Consider the following 11224-nt stretch of genomic DNA (forward strand, 5'->3'; position numbering starts at 1 on the left):
TCCTAACACAGGCATTGTCTTGGTCACCACATTTTATTTCATTGTCTCTGTATTTTTTATGAGTATTTCTGATAACAGAGAAGTGTAAAGCGGAATGGAGTGGGAAATCCATGGTGGACAATACCCACACAACAGCGCATTGATGCACTTTATGAGCTGTGAAATGAATCGGGGTTACCTAACCTCACAGCCCGACTCCAGTGGCATTTTTCAACACTTTTTATTATTTTGACAGCAGGGGGGGTTCATGTGGGTATTGATAAGGTATGAAATGCAATAAGTGTAAAAGCACCTTTGAAGGTCTAGTCATGTATTGTAGATAACCAGTATCTCGGCTGTATACTTTACAACAACACTACATCACATAAATGAACCGATAAATAGCGCCCAAAAGGCAAAATGTACCCAATGGCATGGAAAATAGACAGAAACGTACATTGGAAAATACACATATTGAGAAATTGTCTTGTCTGGCAGCCAAAGAAGTGCAACCCTTGGAGATCAGAAAGTTAAAGGCACACTTGAATATGGGCCACTTCCAATCACGTTTTAGCTGAAAATGACAAAAACAACATTAGAACATGTTTTAGGGTTGACCAGTGTTCCTGTCAAGCACGTTCCAAATATCTAACCGCGGAATCTAAATTGCAATTTCATTTTCGTGTCCACCCTCAATCCTGCACTCAGATCCTGGGACTCTACATCATTTCTGTACACACACGTCTCTCAGAAATGAATTCTGAAATTAAATTCAGGGACACACGTCCAGCGGCCAGTGTTAACAGATCAATCAGCTGGCCAAACAGCAGGAGGGGCCCGCCGGACGCCTCCGCAGACCAATCACAAATCCGGGTTCGGACTGTCTGAGTCGATAGCGTAGGTCCAGGGCCGCCTGGGTACGGTCAAGGCAAGATCCACTGACAGACTGATGGACAGACAGCCGCAGTCCATCCCAGGGCTCCATATAGATTAAAGCCAGCTTCTGTTAGCCTATAGTCGCTGTGCGGTGATTGTGCCTTCAGGGCCTATAGGCCCCAAGGGGTGGGTGGGGGTGGAGGGGGGCTTGGGCTTTACAGTGGGAGGGGGGAGGGGAGTGAGGGATGGAGTGGACACCCAGCCCAGGGACTGTGACCCCTTCAACCTTGCCAGAAGGGCAGCAAATGATTCGGAGCTGATTAGCGCTTCCCCAGCAGCGTATGCCGCTCACTGTGTTAACCCTTTGGAATCAGGTAGAGGGCAAAGGCGGGAGCTGAAATCCAGAAAATCAGTCCCAAAAAAAATATCAAGAGCTGAAATCGACTAGTTGTCAACAATTAAATCAATCGGCAGCTAGTTTGAAAATCGGTTAGTCAGTTTGATTCTTTTTTTAGGAAAAGAAGGAAAACTTCTGATATGTCGTAGTTTTCTTCTCTACTCTGTGACAGCAAACTGAATATCTTTGAGATGTGGACAACTCGAGACATGTGAGGACGTCATCTTGGGCTTTGGGCAACACATTTTCGGACATGTTATAGACCAAACAACTAATCGATTAATCGAGAACATATTCAACAGATTAATCAACAACAATAGAAATTATTAGTTGCATCCCTAGTAAGGTTAGAACAAAGCATTCACTCCGTTTCAGTGTTTTAAATCTTAGTCTTATACACAAGTAGCAACACGTTGCATGTTACCAGAGATCAACAAGTACTTAAGTAATGTATTTAAGTTCAACTTTGATTAACTTTTAATTGAGTTTTCCCTTTCATTTCTTTGTACTTCATACTTCTACTTCAGTATTGTACATTTTATTCCACTACATGTATTTGGCAGCTATAGTTACTTTGCAGATAAAACTTACAAAATACATAACATCCATCTGCATATGCTATGAAAAATAATAATATAACACTGAAACTGTCCATTGTGTATAAATTTACTTTTGACAACAACCCCATTCAAAGTGCAGTACATAAGACTTAAAAAGGCATTATAAAAAGAAACAAGGCAAAAGAAAAAGACATGAATGGGATGTAAACAAAACTGTAAAATGAAATAGAAGATACAAAGACAAATAAAACAAATGCAGTGCAAAATATGATTGAATGGTTTCAAATTCAATAGATAAAAAGCTATTGCAAAAATGTAAGCCTTGATTCAAAAGAACTAAGGGTTGGAGCAGATCTAATAATATTAATAGATAGATAGATAGATAGATAGATAGATAGATAGATAGATAGATAGATAGATAGATAGATAGATTTGTATTGATCCCAAAATCTTTTGGGTAAATTCCAGTGTTGCAGCAGCAAAATATCAGACACACAGCACACATACAGAGTATATATGAGATAAAAGGATGCAATATGCATGAAATAACAGTAGGATAGAATATATAATTTCAAATATATTCAAGTTAGGAATAAAAATAAACATGTAATGTGTAATGTGTTAAAAATCGGTTTAACTACTATTGATAAAGCTGTAGATAAACCTATTGTGCAAGGTGCAATAATTATAGAGTAAAGTACAGTGACAGTACACTGAAGATGTCAATACTTCTTCTTCTACCACTTTTTGTTTACAAGACCGTCACGGAACAAATGTACACGCAAGAATGAAATATCCTACATAACCACAAGGTGGCGATCAGTAGCCATGCAATGAGCTGCAAGAGCGAGGCCTTCACGGATCCCTCCTGCTGCCTTGTGTCATGACAGAAAAACATCTTGTTTCTCATGCATGCCTTAATCAGCTCGTACAGTTGGCCTCCTCACTGTACACAATTTAAAAAAGCATGCAATCCCACTAAACAGCCAACACGAGGCTATTCAACTTGTCTTTTGAGAGACACTGCAGTGGAGTCAACTGTATTGATCCAAAACAAAAAAAAAGGAACGATAAAAGGAGGGGAGGCCGAGAGCAGGTGGTGGTGGGCCAGCAGATTCAGGGATTTAGTCGCTCACCGGGTATGTATGGTCAGCGCTGCCGAGCGGCGAGGGGACCAACACCTACTCCAAACAGATGCTCAAAGCAATGGGATGTGCCCCCATTGTGATCAGAGTGGACAGCTGAATTGTTTACCACCAAAGGGCCCTTTTCTTCAGCGACAGGCCCGTGCACAATGGGGCCCCCGCCGCACTGACACACTGAGGATTTCTGCAGGGGAGGGGTGTGTGTGTGTGCATTGAGGGATAGGGGGTTTATAGGGTGCGCCTCTGTCCGTACCCCTTTTTTTTCTCCTTTCTCTGTGCTCAGATGGACCTTCTCTGCGCCCCCCTGTCTCCTCCACAAAGCCCCCCAAAAAGCTACCGGAGGGCAGGGGTTTAAATGTCACGCTTGGCCATCAGAGCGCCCAGCCCCCGGCTCGTGTCTCCAGGGGGAAGCACGCCAAGAGACAGGGAGAAGGAGAGAGGAAAGCTAAGGGGAGGGAGACACTTGCCCTTGCCCCATTGTCCATTACGATAGGCATGAGGTGCTAACTGACTCCAAATCAAGTGTATCCTCTCGCCACGCGCCCTAGCCTTGTCCTGCTCTTGCTCCAACACAAAGGCCCTCTGTGTTTTCATTTTTTCAACCATCCATAGGTGAATAGCAGCTTTGGACATGGTATGTTTGACAGAGCAGCTTAAAAGGAGGCTGCAGAGTAAATTCAGCTGGCCACCAAGCAGAATGATAAACACAGTTTGTCATCCTGAGACGCTCGAGATCCGTCCACATTGTCCTCCGGTGAGCTCTTACATGACAAAAATCAATGCTAACTTTTTGCTTTCGGTCACATAAGAGGGACTTCAAAATGTTAAAGCGGGTAGAGAGGGGAGAAAGAGTGAGGGGTAATGGGGTGAGGTGTGGGGTGGCAAAGTGTCAAGCTGAAATACAAGTACAGGACGAAATATACGAGCTGCCGGCCAACTTTATCCCGGCTCAAGGTCCCGGGCCATACTTAACCAACCCACAAGATAGAGTGCTTTATGTATCTATTTGTTCTAAATAGTGGCACACTTGACCTTGAGTCAAGATGTGTGTGCTCGCCGCTCGGCCCGGGAATCATCCCTCCTGTCGAAGGAGGAAGGGAGTAACCTTGAACCGCCAAAGGCGCAGGCGTAGCTGAGTGCACAAACTCATTTAACTCCTGGGTTTGGTATCGACATGCTGTAATCATTAACGTTATGGAAGATGAATAACTACTGACTGCCGTATTACCTGCGCAATACGTCGCTCTGCCACGCGGGCTCGGTCCAGCTAGCGGCCTCCAGCGGGTGACACGCCGTGCGGATGGTCATGTGACTGGAGGGCCACATCACTTAGACTTGTTTTTCCATCCAATCATAGCGACAACTCATCAAAAGTGCCAGCAAAGCACACAGAGGTGCTTACGGACATAGATCACTTCTTTTTTTTTTAAGCACACATACCTCTATGTGAACAGTTCACCTCCAGCACCAGCTGTTCAGGCCTCTGCAGTGGAATTTTTTTCATTTTTTGTTCTCTGTATTGATTGTTGTAAATGGGTGAATTTTACTGTAGTTTCTGAAAAGCACCGAAAAATAGACAAAGAAATTAGTATGGTCAACGCTGCCAGAGCTGGAGGCATGAATGTTAAGTTTTCAACTCTAAAGCAAGTGAATTAGTGATTAAGTATTCATGAGGTAATTTGTGAGAGAGGAACAGGATTAGAGCTGCAAACATGAATCGATCAAGCTAGTAGTGGTAGTAGTTATTAAATTAATCACCACCTGTTTTGGTTATCGATTATCAATCGGTTTGGGTCATTTTCTTTGAGAAAAAAGAGTAGTTAGTCTTAATCGACTAAGAGTTCATTAGTCATTTTTTTATGCTTATTCCTGTTTAATTGCTCATTTTACTCACAGAAACTTATGAGCACATTTCTGGTGAACACAAGATTTGAAGTGGTACTTAATTGTGTAGAAACTCTGTTTTACAGCTGGTTACTTAACTATTTTTATATTCTGCTTTTCTTACCTCTCAAAGCGCACAGCTCTGTCGTGTAAGTCAGCTAAGGATTTCTTTAGTCGAGGACAGCCCTAGTTATAATTCTCTGGTTCCAGCTTCTTAAATATGAATATTACCTAGTTTCTTATCTCCTCTGTGACAGTAAACTGAATATCTGAGTTGTGGACAAAAAAAGACTTTCGAGACCAACTTGTTGGGCTTTATTGACATTTCATAGACCAAACAACTAATCGATTCATCAAGAAACAACTCGACAGATGAATCGACGTAATCGTTAGTTGTAGGATAACACAGGATAAGCATTCAAATTCGTGGATTTCTTTTTCTGTACTGCAATTTTTTGTTAGGGTACACTCAGGGTTTTTTTAGAATGATGTTATCTTCTCAGCTTCCATTTGTTTTAGGTGATTCTTGGGGCGGCTGTGGCTCAGTGTAAGAGTGGTCACCTGCCAATTCGGAAAGTTGGTAGTTCGATCCCTGGCTCCCGATTTGCTCCCGACGCCATTGGTGTGTGAGTGTGTGTGTATATTTATCTGATGAGCAGGTGGCACCTTGTACGCCAGCCTCAGCCACAGTGTATGAATGTGTGTGTGAATAGTTCCTGTACTATGTAAAAGCGTTTTGAGTACTTGTTGAGACTAGAAAAGCGCTATATAAGACATAATGTAGGATATATATATATATATATATATATATATATATATATATATATATATATATAAGCCCATATACATTCTTTTAGAGCTCCCAAGAACTAAACTCAGGACTTTTTTTGATTTATTGCATTATTATAAGCTCTGTGTCACTTTGAGATTGCTGAAATGTCAAGTGCAATACAAATAAAATGTATTATTATTATTATTATTAACCACATCAGTTACATCAGGGACTGTAAAAGGATATTTGTGCATTCCTGTTGGCATGTCCACTGTATTTAAGGGACTGCGAAGATTAGGTCTATTAGTCCGATTCCTGATTGAGACGCAATTCTCGAGGTGGAAGGGAATTTATGGATAAGGAAGCATTTTAACCAGATGTCTGTCTGAGTGACGCAATACCCTGAGCAGAAGTCAGTGTCATCCAGATTCTTCACATCCCAGCTATAAGAGAGCTTGAGATATAAAATCCAATATGCCAGATACAGAATGAGCATGAAGAAGGGCGAATGTTCAATTTTCACGTCAGTGTTTTTAACCCTAATCACCGAAGGGGTGTGACAATGAATCAATAACGCGATATGTCATGATGTGTTCTCCTGTGATATGGTATCGATACTCTGCATGGGCGTGGTTAAAAGTTCTCTTGTGATACTGAGGCGGCGGGCTTTCCTTCTTTTACTGCTGACAGTTGAACCTCATCATTTTTAATTAGTCACAGTGACACCGTGTACCGCGGTAAAATAGGGAGGTTTGACGGTATCAACATTTAGATTCCACCCAACTCTAGACTAAAGTACCTCAAAACGTGGCTTCATGTCTAACAGATACTCTCCAGATATGTTTTAAGACATGTAAAAAAAACTTGACTTCCACCAAAACATTACAATTACACCTATTCTATCTCCCTTAGGGAAAAATACAGAATCTATAATTATGCTAAAAAAAAAAAAACTGTCCAAAAACTGTTGGACAAAATATGTTGAAACATCGATTCTTAGTGACGTGGAAACTGGAAACCTCTAGTGCACATACACTAAGGTTGATGAGAAAGAAGAAAAAAAATCCTCCTGGTACACACACACGCGCACACGCACACACACACACACACACACACGCAAACACACACATTGAACTCAGATTTAAGGTGAGCATAGAGAAACTTCCCTCCTTCAGCAGATTAATGTAAAAAAAAAACATACATCCGAGGAAAAATAATCAAAATACATTTTTGAATGGAGTGGGACTTCCCTGTAACAGTAATTATAGCGGATTGAAAAAGTAACAAGCTAGAGGACAACTTGGTCAGTTATGAACCAGTAATAGTTATAAATAAATAATAGTTCAAAAATAGTAACACTCAACATCAGCACAGTGGGGTGGGGCTTGGATTTGATATAGTGTGTGTGCGTGTGTATCTGTGTGTTGTCTCCTCCGCAACATTAGCAGAAAGCCTGATGTATCTATCACACTCTTGACATTGACTGACTGTTGTAATGTGAAAATCCTGATTGGTGTGTGGAAATACTTGACTTCAAAAAAAATATCCAGAGATCTCTTATGAAAATTCTTATTAAATAGCCAATACGGTTCAGACTTTAGAAGGTGTTTATGAAGAACCACATCTTTTACAGTTAGAAGCAGAAATAGAATATACATTTTCAATGGCCCTGAATGTAATAGTTCACTTGTAGTAGACTCGGTTTTTGGTTTTTGGTATCACCCACACAGGGTACAGTAAAATTTTATCATTATTTTATGGGTCCAAATTAAATAAAGAAAAGTACTACATGGTGCATAACCTTAGGCAAAGAATGGAACTGTACTAAAAATCTGAAAAAAGGAGCTTCTGCAGACACAGGGTTGAATCCTAACCACAAAACCAGGTCACTTCAGTCTGCCTCTAACAAGTTGCCCAGAAGTTTGCAACAGCGTCGGATGTACATTTCATATACAGCAGTAGTTTTTACACCAGGTCTTCGGTTTGACCACATACACAATCTGTATCTGCAGGGCATTGAAAACTAAGTTTGGTAGATTTTCCTCTCTCTCTATCTCTCTCTCTCTCTCTTACGGCCCCGGGAGTTTGACCTTTGCCCTGCCAGTGTTTTTCCTTCTGTCTAAGCTTTGAGGGCTTTTCATCCTCGCCAAGGTGCAAGGGCAGCCACTTCTCTCCTCTCCCAGCCCCTTCATCCCATCCAGCATGCACATACACATGCGCATTTCCATTTCAGCCATAGCACGAGATTAGCGGCTCCACCAGCCCAAGGCTGGCTTAAGACAAGAGGGCAGACATCTAGCAGTGTTGGTGGGATGCGTGCGGGGGAGAAGATCCCCCAAGACTTGTTTGAGGGGCCGCTGTGGATTCTCTGGATGAATCCTCACAACACACATGTGGTTGTTTAGGATGAGCCTGTGTTGGGAAGTGTCAATATGTTGTCAACTTGATCGCCTCGCACATAACTAGCTCTACACTGGATGCATGGGGGGGATATATATAATAATATATGTAAATGGAGTCTACTGTACTTACAGATTTTTGTTGGAGAAAGCCATTTAATCTGAGGGATTGTGTTTGGTTTTCTTGACCACATAAAATAATAAAGCTTTTAATCGTCGAGATTGTGAGTTGACACTGGTGGTTTGATATCGTCTAACCTCTGGGACCTATGGTTGCCTTTGGCGCCATTTACTTCAAAGGCACTGCACTATACACCATATAGTTATTTTAACCCTTGTGTTTTCCTAGGGTCAAATTGACCCATTTCAAAGTGTTTTATATCAGAAATATGTATTTCTTTCAACCAAATTGCCCAAAAATAGCATGGACAATTCTATACGTTGTTCAGGTAACATTAATGATTACTTTCATTGAATTATTTGGGTGTTATATTTAATTTTACAGCATTTTAATTCTTTTTTTTAATGGTTTTAAAACAGTATCCGGACTATACACTGATCTGTGATCCACTCAACATCCTCTGATCTTAACTATCAGTCAAAATCATAATTTCTGCCTCTTTAACCAGAAACTTATGTATAATTTGATGTAAATGAGCTTTTTTGACCATGAATTCCAAGAATAAGTGTGAAATCTATCATTACACCAGCTCAAGTTTTTAAAAAAGTGCCAAAACCATGGAAAAAGTGACAAAAACATAGGAAAAGCATAAAAAAATATTAATTTTTGATATGGGGGGGCAAGTTTATGGTTAACGGGAAGACAACACAGGGGTTAAAGAAAGATATGACGACTTGGAAATCACATTTGAATGGTGTTACTGGTAGAGTTTGATTCCGGGGGCGGGGGGGGTTATATTTCTGTTAACAGCTTTCTTTTCTTTTGTTGTCCCTGCTCATGCTCCTTTCTCTTCTTCTTCCTCTAATCGTCCTGAATGAACTGGATCAGAACCTTAGCATCAGAAAACAAAACCTACCCTAAAACCAAATTCATAAAATATTTCATGAACGGCTTTTACTGATATCTGGTTTTGGATTTATTTGCCTCAGTTTGGAGTTATACATTCTGGAGATGCCATCCTTCTCTCCGATCGGTGAAGCCAATTTCATTTGTGAAATGACATTTTAAATAATTCATCTTCAACATCCTTTTTTTCCAGAATCGGTGTCCCTGTTACTCTGGGAAATCTGCAAAAAAACATGCTGTCAACAGTTTTAATATTGCTTTTTGAACTCCAATTTTATACAATTTTACATGTAGTGGTGTGTCGCGGAAAATCTTAGAAGGGCATATATTAAAACATATCAAAACTGTATTCATGTCTGGACATGGATACAGTTTTGATAATACAGTTTTAAAAACTCTGCTAGCAAATGGTTATTCGTCTTTTTAATTTCTGCATCATACTCAAATGGTACTTTATTATCAAGCATGTGTTTGCGAGAGTGAAACCGTTCTAAATCTGGCTTTTAATGTGAAAGGTGATTCAAATGTAATGTAATTTTCTAATTGGGATGAACTGACCTTTTACATATTTTGGGTCCTTGCTCTTTCTCTGAGAATGATGCATAGTTCCATTTTAAATACAGACTTAAACCTGTGAACAAAGCTTTTCACAGGCTTCAGCCGGCTCACATTAGTCGACCCACAATTGTTGGACATCAGGCCATTTGACCGCAAACCCCCAACAAGCCCATCAGACAGATCAGGCATCCTGTGGAAATAGGGCCTGTTACAACTGACCCGTAACATGTGGCCCAACTACAGCTAAATTGTGGCTGAATTATTGATACAGTGGCGTTGGCCGCTTTGCAAGTGGGGGCATGAAAGGGAGCCAACATGGGAATGGTCTGCTAATTTTATATGGGAGCCTCAGGGCACATTCCTCCCAGTGAAGACCAAACATATTGACATATGCGTGTAGGGGGAGAAAGTGTATATGATATCAGCTTGGTGCTGAAGGAGAAAAATGGACAATGTGGCTCTCCACATAGGTTGAGCATAGGTTGTCTACATGTGTCTATCATTTTTCTGTAACTCTGGCTATACAATCTGAGAATGTGAGGCGATGCATGTAGTGGGTGATGCATGTATTTCTTGGCAGGTTGGTGTAAAAATGTACGCAATATCCTTTTTTTCGTTGGCTCTCCTGCTTTTTAGATCGCTCCCCTGGCATTACTACAGATAAAATGTCTGTTTCGCATTCATTTGTCAGTTCTGTACGGAGAGCGGGTGAGATGAATTGTGATGTATGCGATCAAGTCGTTTAGAAGGGTAGACCAGGGGGGCGGGGGGGGGCTGTTTGTAGCTAAGCCAAGGTTGACCATCAGTATACTGGCTGGCTAATTTCTCCAGAAGTGTCCAAAAGCCTTTGTGTCCTCAGTGCACTTTTATTTCCACCTCTCTCGGAATTGTGATGGCCGTGCCTCGGGGCGACAGAGACACCTTGAGGAGCGCCCACCTTTTAATCCGCTGCTCCATGACTTCAACCATGACCCCCTCGCTTGAGGGATCCTTCAGGCGAGATTTAAACGAGCTCCCCCAGGTCCACAGCGGCTCCTCTATTCCCCGTCACGTTTTTAAAGACATGAATTGGTCCTCTCTGATGGTTGATTGTAAAATGTATTCGAATTAAAAAAAGAAGATATGGATGAATTCATATAAAAACTTACAAATGTGGGTAAATGTGCCGTGACATGTATGTGTAAACAGTGTGCCAGAGAGAAGGAAAGGGCATGCATTTGGAGGGGCTGTGACAGAAAGACAGAGAGACCGCTGAGGGCCCTTGTGACCCTTTTCTTTCTCTCAGTCCTTCTTTCCATCCTTATTCATAAATTAGACGGTAGTGCTCAAAATGAAAAAGGAAAAAAAACACCCTTACTGTTAGCATTTCATCAGAATCCAGGTTTTTTTTTCCTTTTAATTCTAATCAATTTTTTTTAAATAAAATCTTCTTTCACATTAAATACTGTGGCTATGGCTATTTTTACAATCTCTTCTCTCTTTTTTGCTATTATGGAGGACGAGTGGCGAGAAAAGCATACAATATACAGGCTATTGATCCACGGCCATCACTGCAGGAAAAAAAGTCAGTTCAGGGGGGTGGGGGGGGGATGAAGGGGCGGGAGGGGGGACTGGACACAGCGATCGA

The 11224-nt window shown here is 41.2% G+C and overlaps 1 protein-coding gene across 1 annotated transcript in view; it reads left to right on the forward strand.

Moving 5' to 3' along the window:
- The window catches only part of hormad1 (HORMA domain containing 1), a 17810-nt gene extending 13137 nt beyond the window's left edge, over positions 1–4673 (forward strand). Inside the window, exons 17-18 of the mRNA XM_032519612.1 lie at positions 3257–3263; positions 4662–4673. The gene's annotated coding sequence lies outside the window, so the exon portion shown is untranslated. The remainder of the gene's footprint in view (positions 1–3256; positions 3264–4661) is intronic.
- The last annotated feature ends 6551 nt before the right edge of the window (positions 4674–11224 follow it).

The sequence above is a fragment of the Etheostoma spectabile genome, chromosome 6, assembly GCF_008692095.1.
Source record: "Etheostoma spectabile isolate EspeVRDwgs_2016 chromosome 6, UIUC_Espe_1.0, whole genome shotgun sequence".
In the NCBI taxonomy this organism is placed as follows: Eukaryota; Metazoa; Chordata; class Actinopteri; order Perciformes; family Percidae; genus Etheostoma; species Etheostoma spectabile.